The 22,341-nt window shown below is 39.9% G+C and overlaps 2 long non-coding RNA genes across 3 annotated transcripts in view; one reads left to right on the top strand and one right to left on the bottom strand.

The window, feature by feature from the left end:
• Positions 1–19,797, bottom strand: part of LOC309700062 — a 94,138-nt gene extending 74,341 nt beyond the window's left edge. The window contains exons 1-2 of one of the 2 annotated variants that reach the window (XR_014274562.1): positions 19,063–19,797; positions 15,556–15,666 (exon numbers count right to left, since the gene is read on the bottom strand). This is a non-coding gene — a long non-coding RNA (uncharacterized lncRNA). Of the gene's footprint in view, positions 1–14,238; positions 14,496–15,555; positions 15,667–19,062 lie in introns of those variants that run through there. The other variant, XR_014274563.1, reaches the window with a different exon arrangement.
• Positions 19,798–19,806: 9 nt separating this feature from the next.
• LOC309700060 overlaps positions 19,807–22,341 on the top strand; it is a 113,958-nt gene continuing 111,423 nt past the window's right edge. Inside the window, exon 1 of the long non-coding RNA XR_014274559.1 lies at positions 19,807–19,835. This is a non-coding gene — a long non-coding RNA (uncharacterized lncRNA). The remainder of the gene's footprint in view (positions 19,836–22,341) is intronic.

The raw sequence follows: 22,341 nt of genomic DNA on the forward strand, positions 1-22,341 counted from the left end.
ATGCACGTAATATCAACAAAGCACACACGCATGTAGCGTAGATGTAGTGTATTAACACAAATAGGAGGAGATAGGGAACAGACATACGAACATATGTCACGTAACATTGTAAATTCATTTGTTGTCAAGCAGACCTCTTTTTTATCTTTATTTCAATTTGATCAAACTGAAAATTTTACATGCACAAACATAAAGTCACAAATCACTTCTAGGACAGGTTTTTCATTCTGTGTGTGCTTTCCCTCTCACAAAGACCTGACAGACCATTTAACACGTTAGATGACAGCAGCAGCTCAACACACTCAGAGGGAGGATAAAACATCTAAACTGGCAAAGCACCCAATGATGGAAGAGGCTCATTTTTCACCTGCGACTCCTGCAGATCACTTTATTATGACCCAATGTCTTTGTCATACACGGCAGCAAGAAAGATTGTCTACCTGGAGACAAACAGGCCCCACAGTCCCCTGCAGGTCCTGACAGGGGAAGGAGGTAGTTAACCGTATTACCTAACATGTCGTGATGGATGTTGCTGCTCTCTGCGGGGGTTAGGGGTCAGGTAGACCCCCCTGCTGAGAAGAAGACAGATGAGGCCGGGCGCCGTGGCCAGACACCTCGCTCGCATAGCCTTGTTGCTTTGCTCCCAAAGCAATCTGATACATGATTGGCTCTCAGAGGAGCCACGGGTTTGATGATGCACATGATTAACGCCGGTCCGCCGCAACACAACCCGACAACGTTAGTGTGATTACTGGTCCGGCTCAGGAGGTAATTCCTCTCAGAAATGGGTATTAAGTTAATAATCCGGGATGTTTTTCAAAAATTATTCTCATATCTATAACAAAGTGCTGTAACGAAGCGGCGCCATTTTCCCATTGGCAGCTATTTCCTGTCACACAGAAGGTGATATGTCTCAGATTTTGGTTTGGTTTTGCAAACTTGGAATAAGATTTAAGAAGAAAAAATAAATAAATCTTGATGTTTGTTGAAATCTTTCATTTAAGCACTCTTTCTGAAATCTAACTAAGGAGAAGGTCTGCAAATTGGGCTCTGATGCTTGCATCTTACCTGACTAACTATATGTTTAGTCCCTGTTAAATAAACAAAAACAAATTATGCAGAAATACTGATTAAGCAGCGATGGTGATAAGATTTATTTAAGTAAAAGACATTTGAAATACACCAGCAAAAAATCCCAGAGATTAAAATTAAAACAGGATTTTTCTGTTAGTTATTACACATGTACACAAAACCCAGGATAAAATCAGTATTACAAGTTCAACGAAAAGACCTGCTTAGTACTAATTGGCAGATACCTGCTTGCCAATTAGTACTAACTGACACCTACAGATTACACCTGCAGGATGGTGCTCAGTTGTGGAAACACATGCCATGAAGCTCACAGCACACAGTTTTTGTGCTAATGTTAATCTCAAAGGAGGTTTGGACCTCTGCAGTCAATGATTCAAGCAGAACGTTGGCAACTATCTCGGAGTATGCACCTCATCACCCGGTGACCTCACTCTAAAACTGTACGTGGTCGTGAGACGTAATCTATCCTGGGGGCCTACTTCTCAACTGGCTCCTTTCAATGTGTAGGAAGATTCACTCTGAGCTTCTCCCGAATGACCGAGCTCCTCAATCTATCTGACTTAGTCCAGCCACCCTTTGGAAGAGGTTCATCTCTGCCTCTTGAATGCGCGTTTTTATTCTGTTTGTCACTACTCAGAGTTCATGATCATAGTTGATGGCTGCAAGTAGATCAACTGCAGACATTGGTTTCAGTCCATCTGTCAATCTCCCATTCCCCTCACTCAAGAAACAAGACCCCCAAATACTTCATCTCCTCAATTTAGGACAGTAATGCTCGTCTCATGACTTGCATTTGATACTTCACTGTTTTCCAAGTTAGTGTTAGCTGAAACTGGCTTTGGGTAGAACAAACTATTCATTAATAAACCTAACCGCATGGTTAGGTGCTTGATTTTATACAGCTGTGGCAAAGGGACTAAAAACACAAATCATAATTTGTCAGATAATTACATTAAAAATATTCCAAAAGGATATGGTCCAGAGGTCCAGTTTAGTCCCTCATGTCAATCAAAACTGGTATGCCCATGTTAAGACAACTTTAAGGCTTAGCAAAATCCAAATGGATGAGTTACAAAAACATTTGCCAAGAATACTGTTGTTATGAGAGTTGAAACTATCCAAAGAGACCAAAATCATTTTTGCTATCAGGCTGTAAAGATGTTCATTTCTGCTGTAAAGTTGGACATTTTAACATGTTGGAGGCAGCATCAAGTGGATATTAGAGGAACTGAAGCCTTTGGCTTTATTTTTTCTACCTACGTAGGATGTCGTTTGTGTGGACATCATTTTTGTTATGCTTTTTTGGGGACTTTTTGGCAGCTGTTATGATCTGGTTTTTCAATTTTGTTAAATGGCAGATAAGCGGTACCAACTTTAAGTAGGAGCAAGTACAAGACAAGAAATAGTCACAGAAAGAAAGAGAGAGCATCCATAATCAACGCAGTATTATATTGGTCTTCAGTAGATTAACCCAGGGTACAGATGGATCATCGTCTTCTGATTCAGCTCATGTTTCCCTCCTGGGCGGAAAATCCACAAATGTGAAGGAGGTTAAAATAGAAAAAAAGACTATCTGGAGCTTGGGAGTGCTGAATCAGCCTTAAATGTGTTACAGATGACTGTAACGGCGACGTGTGGATGCACTGCGCCCCCTCATCCAACCCTCAACACTGGATATGCTTTTTTACCTTTCAAGGCACCTTTCAGCCTTGCTGCTCCATCCATCTCTGCACCAACTGCGCAGGCCTATCACATTACAGGCTTTTTCTGTGGCAATGCTGTGGGGTTTCATTCTTTCAGATTAGATTTGGTTGAGTTCTCAGTTTTGTTTTGTTTTTTAAAATTATTATTATCATTATTACTTATTTTGGCGGGTTCTATTCTTCTTTTTGGTGCAATCAGCACTTAAAAAAAGCTGTAATGCTCCACTACAATATACACCCATGGGCCACTTTAGCAGTTACACCTGTTAACTATTTGTTAACAAAACTATTTAATCAACGAATCACTTGGTGCCACGCAGTGCATTTAGACATGAAGATGTGATTTTAGTGAATTTAATTGTGGCATGGTTGTTGGTGCCAGAGGTCAGAAGAGACTGGGCAGACTGCGTAATGCTGATAAGGAATCAGCAACTCAAACAACCACTCGTTACAACCGAGGTATGCAGAAAAGCATCTCAACCGCAGCAGAAGACCACACCAGGTGCCATACCTGTCAACTAAGAACAGAAACCTGAGGCTTTACACTGACTCACCAGACTTTAGAGACAGAGTCTCAATTTCTGCTGCAATATCCAGATGGTAGTGCCAGAATTTGGCATAAACAACATAAGAGCATCCTGCCTTGTATCAATGGTTTAGACTCGTGGTCTAATGGTATGGGGCATATTTTTTTGCACACTTTGGGCCCATTACTACCAACTGAGCATCATTTAAACATGACAACGTTCAGTCTGTGTTATGTTTCCTGTTTTACTTTGAAGGCCCATGTCTTATGTTAATGTATCTGGTTTTGCTTCCCCTGTTTCGTTAGGCCTGATTTGCCCCAGCTGTGTTTCCCTCCTGTTACTCCTTCCCTGATTGCTCCCTCTGTGTATATAAGCCCTGTGTTTTCATCTGTCTGTGTTGTGATCTACCTGCTTCTTGCTGTGTGTTCTGTCTGTGTAAGTTTATTTGCAAATTTGTTACTGTTTGAGTTACTTTCCACCTCCGAGTGTCTGCACTTTGGGTCCTCCTACTACCGTTCCTACCTGCACACGGCCGTTCCATGACAGTGTTGTTTCAAGTAGGAACACCTGGAGTGTACAACGACTGGTTCATGGTAAAGCGCTTCAATCTAAAAATAAACTAAAAAAGAAACGCTTGTGGCATCTTTTAAACCGCAAAAGGCGACTTCCCCGTTACTTTCAGCTTCACCTGGTTCTTTCTGTAATTAAAACTGGCCGGACACTTTTTACAGTGCAAGCCAATCTCCTGCGCTGTCAAACCTCACAGTCTCACCTCTCGATGCTTTCCGACAGTGAATAATCGTCTGGCGCTTATGCAGCTTATCTGGGTATGTCGAACAACGGCAGCGGGAAAGAGAGCCCTTAATCTGGGCGTAATCAAACCTGACAGTCACCTACAGCAAGGTGTGGCGCCACGCTGGGAACCAGTCAACCGAGAGCTCTGATCAGCAGAGAGAAAACTGCCAAGTCATTAATATTAATCCACCTAATCGGGCTGGAGAGCGGCGGAGTGATCAGAATGCACAAGAAGGTAAAACTCGTCACCACGGGCGCTGGCTTGCTGCAGAACATCAAGGTAAAGCTGTGCAGGAACCCGCGGCGGTCTATTTGAAGTAGGTGAGGGAAGCAAGGTTTTTGTTATTGTTAATTACCTTCTTTGTAGTGAGTCTAGAGGAATAGGCCTCCCCTCCTGTCTCACTTTTCCTGTGTATTTACTCCTCCAACTTACCTTTTTCCCTCTATTTCTTCAGTTTTTTAATTTCCTTACTCCAAGCTTTCTCCCCACCTCGCCCCCCCCCCCTTTTTTTTGTCATTTTTCTCTCTGCTTCCTGCAAACTCAATCCCAGTTTTACATGTTTCTCCCTCTTCTTCTCTTGTTACAGCTCAACTCTTTCTTCCTTATTGGAAGAAGAAGAGTATGTAGCAATTAGTTTCCCTCCCTCCTCTCTCTCCACGCAACACACACAATCCATCTTTTTTCCTACTTTCTCCTCTTTTCAGCTCTAATTTGGCCCCCTCTGCTTTCAGTTTTCCTCTTTCACCCCCTTTATTTTGCTTTTCTCTTCTCCTGTCTTCATTTGTTCTTTTGTCTTTCCACACTTGTTCTTTTTAATCTGTTTTCCTCTGTGTTGCCGCCTCGTCTTCCCATTTTTCCTCCTCCATCTTTCTCAAGTAAAGTCACGGCTATTCATATAGCACATTTACAAACAACAGCAGTTAGTCCAGTGTGCTTTCCAGTGTCAAAGCAAATCCTAGTATATGAAAAATACACATCTAAAGAGATAAAGAGCAAGATAAAAAAAATAAAATTAAATGAAACGCGCACAAAGCAAAGAGAAAGAAAAATCACAGTAAAAACAACACATTAAAAATATAATAGGAAGACTTTAAATTGAAATAAATATCATTATTGGTCGCAAAAATAATATAATCCATTTAATCAAAAACGACAGGATAAAAATTAAACATTAGAGCTCCAAAATAATCAGTCAATCAATAATTGAGATGTGTAGTGTTGCCTAGTTCCCATAATCACATAACAAGCACACCCTTCTAGTTTTGCGAGTTGTTTAAAGACTTCAGTCATGCAGACCCAGAGAACAAGTGCCTTGTGACAACCACCAGTCACTATGTAAACATGTTTACTTAACCAGTTGCAAGTGGAGGCTGGGTATCACCAAGTGAAATTGGTTGCAAAAAGATATATCGTGCTGCACCAAAAAACTTCCTTGTGATTGCTTTTGTCACTGGGAGGTTGTTGTGGTCACCTGTAGTTTGCATGGAAGACACTGGCACGTCTACAAACAGTCGTCAAGTGTGAAAAGACCAACACAAATTTTCTCTATTTCCTGAGAATCTGACCTACTGTTCACTGAAACCTCATCAGAAATGGTCGCAAGCCATTCTTCAGGAAGGGAAACAGGGAGATTAAAGAATTAAAGAAGATCAGTCATAATAAATCTAGTAGGGGAATGAAGTCAAAATTTAAATTTTTGCCTCAAATCATCATCAGTGTGTACCGTTTTTCCGCACTATAAGGTGCACTTAAAATCCTTTAATTTTCTCAAAAATCGGCAATGCGCCTTATCTATGAATTCTGGCTGTGTTTACTGACCTCGAACCGATTTTATTTTTTTATTTTTATTTTTTTTGTGGTACATGGCGCTCAAAAAATGTTTGTTTTAGTAGGACTTTGCTAAGCTACGAAGCCGCACCGCTTGATGCATTGTCTGAGCGTTATGGCTACCGTAGTCAGGAGCCTCGCGGCTCATAGTAATCTGGGTCCAAAACTCCGTCCGCGTCAGGTCCCAAACGAATACTGTGTAAATTCTTTCATCTTTAATAAAATGATTGCTGCTTTACCAGGTGTAACAATTACGTTTAACATTCAGGCATCCATGAAAACAGAATTTATTAAATTTAACGGAGTTATAAGTTAGCAAGAAGTTAGCAGAAAGTTAGCTCGCTTGTTTCGCTAGTTACCTAAAAATGATATACCATGTTCTGACTGAGAGGTTTCTGGGCAAAAGTAAAATGTACAGCTCTGCTATCACTTCCAACATGAATGAAGACAGAAAACTACACAGCAGTGATGTTTGTAGGGCTACTGAAGTTGGACTAGCTGGTATATAATGCTGTGATAGTGATCGCTAGCGACACAGCTATTTTAGCATAACTCAGTGGGCCCAAAACTGTTCGCTTCAGGTCCTAAAGTCACACGAACACTGCGGCATCACTGAGAGTTAAAGCCTTTCTAAATTCTTTCATCTTTAATAAAATGATCCGCTTTGCTGCTTTACCAGGTGTAACAATTAAGCTTAAATGGTAAATGACCTGTATTTGTATAGCGCTTTTACTAGTCCCTAAGGACCCCAAAGCGCTTTACACATCCAGTCATCCACCCATTCACACACTGGTGATGGCAAGCTACGTTGTAGCCACAGCCACCCTGGGGCGCACTGACAGAGGCGAGGCTGCTAAACACTGGCGCCACCGGGCCCTCTGACCACCACCAGTAGGCAACGGATAAAGCGTCTTGCCCAAGGACACAACGACCGATACTGTCCAAGCCGGGGCTCGAACCAGCAACCTTCCGATTACAAGGCAAACTCCCAACTCTTGAGCCACAATCGCCTCATTATCCAGGCATCCATGAAAACAGAATTTATTAAATTTATCGGAGTTAGAAGTTAGGAGAAAGTTAGCAGCAAGTTAGCTCGCTAGTTTCACTAGTTACCTAAACATGATATATCATGTTCTGACTGAGAGATTTCTGGGAAAAAAAAATAAAACGTACAGCTCTGCTATCACTTCCAACATGAATAAAGACAGAAAACTACACAATAGTGACGTTTGTAGGGTTACTGAAGTTGGGCTAGATGGTATATAATGCTGTGCTAGTGATGCAGCTATGTTAACATACCAAAGCACAACACATTGAACCTGGAGAATGCACACAAACTTTTTTCCACTTGATAAAAGTTCCCGATGTTGTTGTTTTTTTGACAAATGCAATCGCATGGAAAATTGCTGTAAATGGACCAAACTTCCCCATATGGAAAAGATATATATAAATCTTATAAAGTTTGTATCTGTCTTGTGTGAAACTTGTATGAAAAGCATATAAGAGTGAAAACAGATATAAGATCCCTTGAAAAATTATATAATGAAACTTGTATGTTTTGGATACTTACTAAAACAATGTATGAAAGTAATGAGAAAGTGGCCACTTTCATGAGTAATCACATATAAGTTTTTACTATTTCTTTTCCATATGGGTCAGTAGGGGAGAACAACTGAGATAATCCAGCCACAATATGAGGTTAGTCATTAATGTAAGATAAGATAACCTTTATTAGTCCCACCCGTGGGAAATTTGTTTTGTTACTGCACGTCCTGTCTGGCCTGCACGTCCTCGGCCTGTCCGGCCACTTTCCAGGCCATTGGCTGGACATCGTTTATAGAGCAGCTACCAGAGAATTCAACATTAATGAATCAATGGTACGGAAGTGGAGGAAGCAAGAGGAATGAGTTGAGTAAAGTTTGACTTATCTGACTGTTTTGTTGTTTTTGTTTGTTTTAATGCGCTTTATAATCCGGTGCACCTTATGTATGAAAACAGACCCGTTTGTCAACAGTGCGCCTTATGGTCTGAAAAATACGGTACAGAGAAGGTAAGGAGAGAGGTCCAACAGTGAGTGTCTACAGCCATCTGTATAGACGGTGGAGGCTCTTTCATGGTGGAGACAATTTCATCTTGTCAAAATTGATGAAATTGTGTACACAGAAAAGTACCGTCAGATTCTGATATCAACCATGTATTACAATCTGGAAAGCATCTGATTGTCAACAGCATTATTTTTATCATGTCAATGGTCCCAAACACACTGCCAATGCAGTAAAATCATACCCGGACAGAAAAACACACAGTGGAACACTATCAGCCATGGATCAGCCTCCCTGAGCCCAGACCTCAACATTCTTGAAGCAGTGTTGGGTCATCTTGAACAGAACAAAAGGCAGAAACATCTAAAGAAGAACTTTGAATGTCCCTTAAGAAGCCTGGAGAACTATTCTCTCAAGACTGCTTAAAGAAATGAGAAGAAAGCTGCCTAAGAGAGTTCAGACTGTGCTGAAGAATAAAGGTGGTCACACTTTGACTTTCAAGCAGGTAAGAATTGAACAAACACTTGTTTTTTTGCCCTATATACTATATTTACATGAATGTTTGCAAATGTTTCCTATTTTCCTTGCAACATATAAAGAAATGAGGGTTGTTTCCAGAGTTTTGCACACTACTGTAACACAGTATTCACTTATAGTACCGAGTTACAGATGAATTTAATGTGATTATTACGTTGGTTTCCATTAGACTTGACTATTAGTATATAAACCACCACTGGCTCTTCATTTTGCCCTGTATTTTTACAGCTATAAGTAATATTAAGTCCTACAGTTTGGTAATGAGTCATAAGTCTCAGCAGTAACAACCAACCCACTCTCACAGCATAATCAATTCTTAACAACTTGCAACACAAGTCTTCCTGGTGCAAATTACACTGAAAAGTCCTAAGATAACACTTTGCCAAGCAATTCTCTTAACCCTGTTCTTCTTCCTCTCCGGTCCATCTCTCTTTCCCCGTCTCTGTGACCCTGGCTCTGACAGAAGATCAGTGTACTACCCAGAGATTCCAGCTCCTCCCGGTGAGCAATGATCACCTCACTTTACCCGGACTCGGACTCTGCTTCACTGAGGCTGTGAGCGAGTGTGCAGGCCTTATCTCGCCGCCGCCACACAGAGGATTACTTTAGCAGAGGAGATGTAGCCAGTGGATAAAGTTGTGCTGCTTCACCTCTCATTCTCTCGAAGCTGACAGACAGTCCAGGAAGCGTGTTAACAGCCATCAGATAGCGCCTGACAAATACGGCCTCTCTTTGTCTAGTTATTTTCCTGTCGCCTGTGTATTTTTTCCTTTCCTGGCTATTAGGATAAACATTTAAAACGTCTCAAATAATCAGGAATGAGCAAAGATCTGCAGAAAGTAGCAGTAGCAGCAAGCAACCTGCAGAAGGCTTTTTCACGGCGGTAGAGAAATGAGGAAAAAAAACGGGTAAATAGTGAGTGGAGAGAGAGGTGGGGGCAGAAAAGTCCTACGCTCAGCAGCTTTGAGAGTCCGAGATGTGAAAAGTGACTGTTTGATTTATCACGGGGGAAACTGAGCCACAAAGTACAATTTTCTACCTTGGCCGCAAACAATAATTCATAATGATGTCGCCTCCTGATAGCAAGCAGACCTTTGTGCCGTGTCGGTCCTCGAAAATGATCGTAATAAATGTCAGGACTTCGCAGGTAACTACTTTAAAAGCCATTAGAAGTAGTCATGATGGAAGATACTGGCCGACGCTTCATATATTGTGATAACAACTCGGTTTTGCAGATAAAAGACTAGAAAAATGAGCGGGCTGTTTTATTGTGAGGTTACAGGAGCTCAAGGACTATTACAGATAAACAGGTTATGTCAATTAAAGATGGCTAACCCAAACCCTCCTTCCACAGTGGCATGAGGAAGTACACTTGTGCTCCTTTTATTCATCAGACGTCTCCACCTTTGCTCAAAATGACAGATATTAACTACAGGGGGAATCAGAAAATGTACAGCACACCATTTCGCAGCGCTGTCATGTCTACACATTGACCTTTCAACTGGAAAAACTTAGACGGAGTACTCCCAGCGACGGTAATGCATCACAGTTTAATGGCGTGTCAGAAAAAGGCTCTGCGCTTTTTGTTGGCTCACATTTTTTATCGCCACATCGGCACATTATGAGAGAGCTAATGAACTCTGCGGATCTGAGTAGGGGAGGAAAAAAATAATAATAATAATCACCCCTGTGCTTTTGTTCCAACTTTTGTTGCTTCTAAAAAGTGGGGAATTTAACTTCAAAACGAGCCCATATTGAGCGTGGGAATCTAATACAAAAACTAATACTTGTAAGAGCAAATAAGCAGACGCGGATGAGCATTGGTCTTTATGTACACTCATCTCTGAGAATATTGGATCTTAGCGCGTTCAATGTCATCCGTTTTTGTTCTGAGAAGGGCTCATAAAAGCAGCGGTTGATGTGACTTTAAAGTTCCCCAGAGATGTGAGTGAAACTGCTTTAAAGACTCTTTAAAAGCACCGTCAGTTGCGCACTTGCAGAGACTCTGGGATTAATAGCAATGAGTTTACCTACTCTTTCATCGCCTTGATATGCAGAAATCGAATTATTTATACAACCTTTTTTCTTTCTTTTTACAAGAAGGAAAACGCTTCACTTGCAGGTATAAAACACAGGATTGTTGAGGAGATGGAGGTTTTACTCAGCTCTTCAGATGTTTCAGAAATTATAGTGTGTCCCTTGGCATTTTTTGAGAACTTCCCCAACTCTGTTAGGTGTGTTACTTTTCAAAGAAACACAGAAGCTCTGTTTCATAAATAGAAAAATGTGTTCATGACCCACATAATGTTGCTACTGAGGGGTTTAGATGCTTCGGCCTCAGGTGATATACTTGGTCAATAAAGCTGATTGTGCTTTTAACTCTGATATTTGCAGTATTAATCTAATATAAATATTAGAGATGGCACGATACCACTTTATGTCCGATACCGATATCATAAATTTGGATATCTGCTGATACCGATATGAATCCGATATAGTGTGTTTTTAATCAATAAAACTGTTTTGTTTTTGGTTTTTTTATATTTTGCTGCTTTTTGTATAAGTTCATACTCAAGTTTATAAAAAAATCAAAACCACTAAAGCTATTCTGTTATACCTGTATGCAAAAAATACACTGCACCCAAAATGTTTCATAGTTCAGCAATACTGATGAATCTAATAAACTTAAACCTACTCCGTCCTCCCTATTCTGGTATTTTAAAGAGTAAGCAACCTAACTAATAGGGCTCTAAAACTCCCAGCGAAAAAAAAAATAAAAATAGGGAACCACCCACCACCTCATGATGCTTAATCGATGAAGTCAACTTTAATTTGATGCAGTGTGAAAAAAATGCACAGAAATTAATTATTTTTCAAGAATAATTAAATAGATTCAACATCTTTCTTCAACAGAACTGCAGACTGCACAGATGGTGCCTTCCCAAAGGAAAAAGTACTATAGCTTACTAGGATATATTAGACTTAGTAGTTACTATATACAGTAATGGACTTCTATACATTTTACATCAGATTAAAACTTTGGGTTTGTTGTAAGATTCAGATAATTATTTATTAAAAGCTCGACATTTTAAATGAGAATAAGAAAGAAAAGTATGTCTTTGTGCCCCCTTTTCCCTGTTCATGCCCTATCGGCCCCCCTGGCTAAACTTTGCTAGATCCGCCCCTGCACAGTTACCAGCCGTCAGCTACGTAGAAAATGATCCTGGTGTAGAAAGTAATATTAAATAAATTCTAACAACAGCTTATCAAGCTTAAACGTGCTGCTGTTGTTCAGCTGCTGGTTTCCTCTTTCTGGCACGAAGTGGGCGATAAACAAACAAGAGAGACAGACTCGCGACAGAAAAGCCAATCAGCTGATCATTGATCAGTTTCACGACAGGAGAGGGAGGGCGAGAGAGGCAGTCGCTCCATATATCGGTTGTTAAGCTTAACGCGGGAATGCTTTACAAACATTCAGAGATGAACTTACACACTTGCTTTACTTCTCTCTGGGATAACTTCCTCGGAGACGAAATGCCGGATTAGTAGCAACTCTACAAATACACACAGCCGCTCTATCACGTGATGCATACTGCTTGACGTGCTACGGTTATGAGCCGAGTTACGCCATGTCGCAAGTTTTGTGAGGTGCTTTTTTGATATTTAATGGATCGGATTACATTTTTTATTTCTCTCCGATATCCGATCCAGTAATTTAGGTCAGTATCGGACCAATACCGATACGTAATATCGGATCGGTCCATCTCTAATAAATATAAACAATGTGTGCAGTAGCTGACCTCAAATTTAACAGCATTACCTCTATGTTATGTTTATGTGAATGATGACGTGACGTTTATGTAACATGTGCATCGTTGACACATACAATAATAAGTATTTTAGAAACGTTTCTGAAATATTTTTCCTCTCAAACTTGAGCCAACACGCTGAACTTCTCTGAGAAGACAAAATTAATCAGACATTCAACCACTAAAACTAAAACAGAAAAACATTTTTATTCAGTCATTAAAACTTACAAAAACATAAGAAATTGTTTTGGTAATTGACAGTACTGTTAATTTAGGGTAGCTGTAGCATGTATGTTTTTTTGTTTTGTTTACATTGACTGTTTTGTAAATAAACAATATTTATTTATTGTTCTTTAATGCTAAATCCACCACTATGTGCAAGTTCTTTCATCAAAATATCTTTAATGCTAATAATTAATGATTTTCAAATTGTTTTACAAAAGAAGCTGAAAAATAGTAAAGCATATTATTATTTTGGTATTCTGATGCAAAATGATATATTTTATACTTGTAAATCATATGTTTTAGCTTGTGATATTTCTTTGGCTTTCATTCTATTGTAATTGATATATAATCAGTGTTGGGTAAGTTACTTTAAATTAGTAACTTAGTTACATTACTAGTTACTAGGGAAAGTAACTTTGGTTTTACTCACAATTCTCTTAAAATGTGTTGCTTCCGTAACTGGATACCCAGCAAGATTGCCAGTCTTCTAGCTTGCTTACATGTTAGCACTATCCTGCCACAAGTGCACTGTGCCACCTACCAACAGAAAGGAAAAAATAATGTGCGTATTTCCACAAGAGAAATCCCACGCCTGGACCATTGTTGACCGCCGCCATGATTCTAGCGTACGTCACAGCGTCATGTGCGCTTTTTACATCCAACACGAAAATGGCAGTCGTGGTGCTTTCGATTGTATTCAGAACTCGGAAATTCTGCCTTCCGAGTAGGAAGATGTAGGTAACACCAGACTGCAGATGAGCTGCACACTGGGCTGGACTGGGACAAAAAAATCGGCCCGGGCATTTTAACTAGAGACCGGACCGCCATTATAGGAAAAATCATGAAGCCTTTGAATGAAAACAAACACTGTTGTGACAGTGATGTACACTGTTCTGATGGTATATATGCATCAATCTATCAATCGTTTGTTGTAAGATTCAGATAATTATTTGTTAAAAGCTAGACATTTTAAATGAGAATAAGAAAGAAAAGTATTTTTTTGTGCCCCCCTTTCCCTGTTAATGCCCTAACTGGCCCCTTCATCTTCATGTTTCCCTCTCACCACATATCCAAACCGATATCAATACCAGCAGCTTTTATGGCTGTGGCTCCTACAAACATCAGCTGATACTACAAATTAATATTAAATAAATTCTAACAACAGCTGATCAAACGTGCTGCTGTTGTTTAGCATGACCTCCGCTGGTTTCCTCTTTCTGGCGCAAAGTGGGCGATAAACAAACAAGAGAGAAAAGCCGATCAGCTGATCATTGATCAATTTCATGATTGAAGTAGAAACAGGAGAGGGAGGGTGAGAGGATGAGAGAAGAAGAGGCAGCTGTGCAGCGTAAACACAGAATAACTCCAGCTTTGTGTCTTTTTCATTGTAGCTGAAGTCCGGGACAAACTGCGTTCCTTTTCACTTCAATACAAAACGCGAAATATTTTCTCTGAATACAAGATGATTCCGTTTTTTTTAGGGGACGGTTGGCAACTCTACTAACTAACCTTATGAACAAAATAAAGTTCAACATCAGTAACATAGCACCCACCCAGCTGTATAGAAACTCCGTCATGCTAACTAGTACCCAGTACGAAAAAGTGAGCACAACAAAAATAAACTCCACCTAAACTTGGTTCATATCTGACCCAGAGAGACTGCAGGTCATAACTTCTTACCTGAAGTTCAGTTCACATGACACTCGGACCGGCAGCCGCCTCGGGTCTCTGCTCCTCCTGCCTCCCTTTTCCCTCATCCACCTGCTGGCCTCCACCACTTCCCAATGTTACTGAATCTGTGGAAGCTCCGCGATAGCCACCACACGAAGTAACGAATAACGATCCTATCTAAATCCCAGTAACGATTAACGCGTTCCTGATTTTGGCATAACTAGTTACCGTGCTCATTACCACAATTGTTCTGTCCCAAGTAAAAGATTAAAAAATGGTTCATAATAATTTAGTGATAAATTATTTCATCTGTGGTAATTTATGTTAAAAAAGAGAGTCATTTAGTTAAAAATATGTTCTATACAGTCAGCATTAGTTTTTCTGTATCTTATTTTGAAGGAGTAATCTGTGTTTGCAATGCATTGTGGGAAGCGGACGCTGCAGTCAGTTGGGAAAAAGCATTGTACAGAAAACCTGCCTATCTGTGTTTAAACTTCATCTCCTGTGGCCTGAATCTTTATATACACCATCGAAAGCAATGGCTGTAAGTTTATTACATGTTCTGGTTTGTTTTATATGTTTATAACAGCTGATTTAGAGATCGTTTTGTGAATGTGTTTGTGCCAGGAATTAGCCTTATCCCAGAAGTGGATTTTGCTTAGAGCATGGTCTATTAACATAGCAATGATGCTAGCGATCTAATTTGCATATCAGAGGATTGTTAAAACTACTGTTTATCATTACTTAGCAGCTAAGACTAACTTTGATACATGTTTTCTGTCACTATTTCTTTATGCATTTATTTCACAATGTCAAAGAGCTAAAGGATATTTTATTTTCTGGTTTATTTTTTAGTTTAACTCAGCACTTTCATCGAGCTATTCAAGCCACAGTTGTAAAAGATTGTAAGCTGTCGAGAAGACTGTAATAAAGGAGCAAGATGCTCAGTTTCCTGGCTCATGAAAATTGAGTTTGGCTTGCTGTTTACCTGCGTTAACATACATAGTGTATCCAACACGTAGCGATAACAGTACAACAATAATAATGTAGTTACTGTAGCTCGTTACTTAATAACGCGTTAGTCCCTACACTGCATATAATAGATCAATAAAAACTTATTAACTTTATGACTCTGTAACTACATATTTGAGCCTCATCCTTTACCTTTATGGCTGCAATGCTGAAACATGCACACACAGTTAACTCATTCACTGCCAGCCATTTTCAAATCCGGTAACTCCCCACTGCCAGGGTTTTTGAGCATTTTTACTCATTGTTGAAGAGCCACAGAAAACTGTGTTATGATCATATAAACGCTGAACCTACCAAAATGAAGAACAGACTCTCTTCTTTCATCCAAAAAAAAAAGCTTGTTTCTACCATTTTCCATTCTTTAGTAATCAGCTGTAGAAGAAAGGTGGGTTCCACCAAAAATGCCTGTTTTGACCAAAAAAAGGGAGAAAACGAGCTTTTTGTGAAAAATACATTTCAAGCAGAAAAGTGCCTTTGACACTAATATTTCTTGCTTTGTGACACCTCTAACATATAAAATAGTTTTTCACTTCTATAAAACAGAAATAACACTGAGAAAGGTTATGTTTTATCAAAACAATTTATTTACAAATATATGAAAAAATAAAATGTACATAGTGAAACATTTATTCACAATGAATAATTCACTTTTGTGTGGTAATCATTATAACACTTTCCGGGATGCAAGGGCACACAACAAGACTTGCACCACATTTTTGTCTCACTGCGCAGTCCCTTACGTGCGCAAACCCTGCACCTCCTTGCAGGTCTACTTTTACTGCTGGTGGGCTTCAGTTTTTCAAGTTGCCCGAGGTTGTATTCTAGCCCCTCCCATTGAAAAAGGTAATTGACGTCTATAGACGTCAATGGCAGTCAACGTAAGTTTTTCAATTGACGTCTATAGACGTCAATGGCAGTGAATGAGTTAATTAGCTCCAAGTAAAAAAAAATGTCTACAAAAAAGTAAACCAATTGTTTCATCCTAAATTAACGCCCAAACCTGTTTGATGGGCTGCGACACACAGCAGGGCATCTCATTTTTCAGTACTTCCATTAAAATGCCCCCAAAAGCAAAAACAGCACAGACATGATCTACAGATCCAGATCAGTTAGCTGCACTAAAGCCTGGCAGAAAGCAACTGTAGTGGCTACACCTCTAACTAAAGTCTAAATAAAATGTAAAACCCTGCATTATGATTATGAAGAGGGGAAAAATCATTAATGCCCCGAGCTGTGTTTTCTGTTATGTCTACTGTAAAGTTAGATGTTTTAACATGGCAGTCTAAGGGGATTGATTCAGTTTTGGACACAGCCTCAAGTGGCCACTAGAGGAACACTTTTTGGCACTTTAGTTTAATTTTTCAGCTCTGGATGCTGGTCCTTGCATGATAATAAAAACTCCAATCAAACGTTGTATACGTTTGATTTTGCCATTAGAATCACATTAGAGTAGAGCCAGTGCTATATGAATCTGCAGAAACTGTAGGACATGGAGGTCATTTTTGGAAGTAGAAGCTTCCTGGTTTCCATTTGTAGTCCCCTTGGAGTTTTTGATCTATCGAACAATCATGTTTGAGAAAGCTTTTGTTCCATGCAGATAAATAGAGAACCCAAAATCATATGCTAGCTGTATTTGTCTGCATTTGTAAACATTTATTGGAGCACGTAGCAGGAAGTCTTGAACTGTGACCCAAATTTCCGTAGTCTAACACAGGGGAAGCTGGGTTTTACGTTTCACAAAAAGCACTTTCATTGTGGCCTTTTCTGCTTAGAGCGAGTGAAAATGAAAATGCTGCTTGTAAGACCAGAAATTTTGTGGAGAAGTCTGAGCTTTTTAGAGCTGCCACCGTTCTTCATTTTTTTTGGTTGGGAGGCAAATTCCAGTTAGGACGTTCATACCACGTCGGTGGGAAAAGGCAGATTCCCCAACAGTCTTTCCCTCTGTGCATCCTTTTGTACTCAAACTGCATCTTCTTCCCTGGTTTACCCCAGCAAGTTCCACCTTTAGATGACATCTAATATTCATCAAACAATAAAGTAGATGGCTTTATACCATCTCCATCCTTTTCATGTGTCTCTGAGTGTTATGTTCGTGCCCCACTTTTGATGCTACATCAGTGAACATGGCTTTAAGCAAGGCAGACACGGACAGAGAGGTGTATGGGTAATGCAGCATGAGGCTGTCTGTCGTATAACATGTGCAGAGCGTAGCCTGCAGGGAAAGGAGAAGAAGAAGAGGTGGAGAAAAAGGGGAGTATAGCTCTGAGGAATCGCAGTCCCTGTCGCCTCAGTTCTCCCAGGGGGGACACTGTGTGCTTTCCCCATACGCCCGAGGTATGTGCTGAGTGGGGAGTGTATATGTGTGTGTGTATGTGTGTGTGGTGGTAGAGCCTTGTAAGAGCTGAAGGGCCCTGCAGGGATCCCGACTTCTGTTGTCCCCAAACCCAAAGCCATGTGCTATGTGCTTGGCGGCCCCATTCCCTCTGTGCTTGGCCTCAGGTCGCTCCGTGAGGGAGGGAAGGTGGGGTGAGATGGGAAAGGAGGACACGGTAGGGAAAGATTTAGAAGGTGACTTATGTTGGTTCATGAGTGAAATACTTTGTAGTCATGCTGCAGACCTTTGTTCATCTGACAAACCTATTACTAAAAAGCAACAAACTGAAACAGTTACAAAACACACAGTTCACAATTTCGAGTCCATTTGTTAAGTGCATGGATAATTTATTATATGTATTTATTAGCGTTTGGTTGCTCAAGTTTGGTCTTTTTAAAGTGTAAAGGTTTTATACTAAATCTAATATAAATAAATATCTAAATTTAATATAATAACTTACATTTAGAGTGTATGAAGGAAAAAAAGGAAGAAACTACATGTAAACTGTTTATGTTTTTTAAATGCAATTCCATGCCGATGATGCAACACTGTTCTTCTTTAGTCTGTATATCTTTATTTTTTAAGAATGCCTTTCAGATAGTGATGGGATTTCCGGCTCGGCTCACTAAAAAGAGTGAGCTCCAAACCGGCTCTTCAGGTTGTTTTGTTGCTTTAATTTATTTATTATTAACAATAATATAAAATTATGCACAAAAGGAATTACTAATGTAAAAAAAAGTGGTCTTATTTATATATGTTTATATATAAATATATGTGGTGGCCCCTAGAGACAAAACATGTACAAACTCCAAAACACATTTCTAGCGTTAACTGAACTTCAAAACAGAGCTACCTAGATCACTTAAATTACACAATTGAAAGCATATGTGTATGGTTTGTGTATTTATACACAAGCACTCATATATATTCAAATAATAATAATAAAAAAAATGTTCATTTACCTGTTACTATCACACACAAAATCTGATCGTTGGTACTTGCTGGCTTGTGTAGCCACTAGGTAACAAAAGCTCAACACTGCGCCCAGCATCCTGGAGCACTTCTGTTGTGTTTGTACGTGTTTTGGAGTTTTTACGTGTTTTGGAGTTTGTACATATTTTACAGTTTGTACGTGCTTTGTCTGTAGGGGCACCGTAAATATACTTTTATTTATTCACTCCACATAAAATGTAATAAATAAGTCATATAATACAAAAACCAACTATTTACATTTTCTGCTTTTTCCTTTTAAACAAATTTAAAGTGAAACAACACAAAACACTGCAAACTACAACACAATTAAATATAAATTAAAATATGAAAACAAAAAGAACATGCACATTCTCTGTCATATGGGGCCTGAATGAATAAACTTTCTGAATCCTTTATCATCTGCAACTGAAAATAGTTGTGGATGATTACTTTACCTTTCTAATGTGGCGTTGTTGTCCCTGGCTCTCTTTCTTCGTCTCTCCTTCCTGCTCTGTTCCTGTGCTACTGCAAGTGTAACTACCGGCCCTCCCCCCTCTGCCCAGCGCAAAGCACAAGGCTCGCATGCGGAGTGAAGCGGAAAAAGTGTGAGAGAGGATGAAAGAAAGAAAGAAAAAAAAAACGGCTCGCGTCGTTCACATCAAAAATCCGGCTCTAAGTGCCATTTCGTTCGCGACCAACACATCGCTACTTTCAGAATTTCAGCAGAAAAGCTCACTCATAAACAATTCTGAGGAGATTTTGGAAATAAAGCGAGACAATCATTAAACAAAATGAGCTGTAAAAACCTGATTAGGTTTAATGTAAAAGTCTTGCTTAAATATCCTTAGTCTACACCAGGGGTCTTGAACCTGCGGTTCAGGAGCCACAAGTGGCTCTTACGCCCATCTCCACAGTGGCTGATGAACACGGACATGGAAAATAGTGATGGGTCGTTCGCGAACGAAATGGCTCTTAGAGCCGACTCTTTGACGTGAACGACCCGAGCCGGCTCCTTATCGCGAGCCGTCACGTGGGTTGTATTTTTTTTTTCTTCTCTCACCCTCTCTCTCGCACTTTTTTTCCGCTTCACTCTGCACGCCAGCCTTGTGCTTTACGCTGGGCAGAGGGGGGAGGGGCAGTAGTTACACTCAGTAGCACAGGATCAGAGCCAGAGGGGGAGAGAGAGAGAGAGAAAGAGAGCCAGGGACAACAACGTCACATTAGAAAGGTATAGTAATCATCCACAGCTATTTTCGGTTGCAGGTGATAAAGGATTCAGAAAGTTTATTCATGCAGGTCCATATGACAGAGAATGTGCATGTTCTTTTTGTTTTCATATTATAATTTATAATTAATTGTGTTGTGGCTTGCAGTGTTTTGTGTTGTTTTCACTTTAAATTTGTAAAAGGAAAAAGCTGAAAATGTGAATAGTTGATTTTTGTATTATATGATTTATTTATTGCATTTTATGTGGAGTGAATAAATAAAAGTATATTTACGGTGGCCCCTAGAGACAAAGCACATACAAACTTCAAATCAAGTACGAACTCCGAAACACGTACAAACTCCGAAACACGTACAAACTCCAAAACACGTAAAAACTCCAAAACACGTACAAAACACAACAGAAGTGCTCCAGGATGCTAGGCGCAGTGTTGAGCTTTTGTTACCTAGTGGCTACACAAGCCAGCAAGTACCAACGACCGGATTTGGTGTGTGGTAGTAACAGGTAAATGAACTTTTTTTTTAAAAATTATTTGAATATATATGAGTGCCTGTGTATAAATACACAAACAATGCACACATGTGCTTTCAGTTGTGTAATTTAAGTGATCTAGTAGCTCTGCTTTGGAAGTTCAGTTCATGCTAGAAATGTGTTTTGGAGTTTGTACGTGCTTTGTCTCTAGGGGCCATCGTATATATTTATATATAAACATATATAAATAAAACCACTTTTTTTTACATTAGTAATTCCTTTTGTGCATAATTTTATATTATTGTTAATAATAAATTAATTAAAGCAACAAAACAACCCGAAGAGCCGGTTCAGAGCCGAAAGAGCCGGCTCTTTTTAGTGAGCCGAACCGAAAGAGCCGGATCTCTAAAAAGAGCCGGAAATCCCATCACTAATGGAAAAGAAAAACATCAACCGTTATTTTTTCAACATTTTAACCTTTATTTATCATTGCCGTGAGGGATTCTTTACATTCTCCAACTGTAAAATTCGCATATATCTGAAATACCTTGCCAAGGAGGGATCCAGGACACATGCTAGTAGATGCTTGAGCCACCTCAGCTGGTTCCTTTTAATGCGGGGAAGAAGCCGCTCTTCATCCTTTTCTTAATCACGACCATGGATTTGACTCATTTCCACAAAAACTTGCAGGACTCATAGTGGCCTACAGAGCTTTACATCTGCCTTGAGGCAAGCTATCAAATACGGTGTATTTCTCAGCTTTAAAAAAACGCTATGCGTCGCCAGGTGTTTCATCAGTTTCGAGATGTTACCTCCTTTGCACAGTATCACCTTAAAGCACTTGTTGCAGGCTGCTGAGTTTGCATCTTTTGCTGTGAAGCAGTGTTGCCAACTCCTCAGTAAGGAGCTAGAAGTCGCTAAATGACATCATTGCCTAATTTGCATAATTGGTCATGCTAATATAATTGTAACCTACGTAGTTGGAGAGAGAAATAACATCGTGGAACAGACATAAAGTGAGTAAAAAATGTCCTAAATGCAGTTAGAGTTTATTTAGAACTACGAATTAAATTTATTTTAGCAATTAATGTTTTTTGTAATGTCACAATTCCAACCCTGCTCCTTTATCTGGGCTTGGACTGGCAAAGGTGACCCGAAATAGGTACTCTGGTGGAGTTACTTTGTGTGTGTGTGTGTGTGTGTTTATAAGTAGTTTTAAACCTGATCCACAAAACAGCAAAACAGTAAAAGAAGAACTGACTGTGTTACAGTCAGTGCAGGAGCAGCGGCTTCGCTCATGCGCGATTCATTTGCAGTTTGGACGCACAGGTGTGAACGTCTGATAGCAGCTGGGGGAGGACTATCCTCCGCCTGTGAGCGCTTTGGTACGGGCAAGGTGCCCAAGGCAGCACCGCTGCTTGTTGAGAGTAAAAGCGATACGCACTTCACGTCAAAAAGACGTCATAAATAAGTCTCCAATAACACCAGAAAAAGCTGCCAGATTTGTCGCTTGTCGCTTTTTAGAAAAAAAGTCGCTAAGGGGGTCTGAAAACTCGCTAAATATAGCGACAAAGTCGCTAAGTTGGCAACACTGCTGGGAAGTACAGCCAGACTTTTGATCGCTTTGCCTTGGGCATTTTTAATCTGTAGCTCTGCCCTAAAGAACGCACGTACCTGAGCCCGCCTACTATCCTTGGAAAGGTAAAATGATTGGTTAGAATCCAAAGTGTATGACATCACAGGAAAAAAAAGAAAGCACCGAAATAAAGCACCAAAATGTGCGCTGCTCTTCCCTAGGTCTTAATGCTCAATTCCAATTTTTTTGATCAAATCCAATTTTTTGTTTGCTTGTTCACACTACAACTAAAATGTGACAGCAATCGTGCTCTAGTCTGAACCCTCGAAGTGGCCTGCATGCGCAAAAGAAGACGTCACACAGAATGCGCTCTGTTTAGGCCCAGACCAAACAGTATTGTTTGACTGATGGCCCTTAATATAAAGACTTGTTTCAAACATTACGTTTCCCAATTTTGCTTTA

Source organism: Aulonocara stuartgranti (assembly GCF_965226115.1).
Source record: "Aulonocara stuartgranti genome assembly, chromosome: 23".
NCBI classification, from domain to species: domain Eukaryota; kingdom Metazoa; phylum Chordata; class Actinopteri; order Cichliformes; family Cichlidae; genus Aulonocara; species Aulonocara stuartgranti.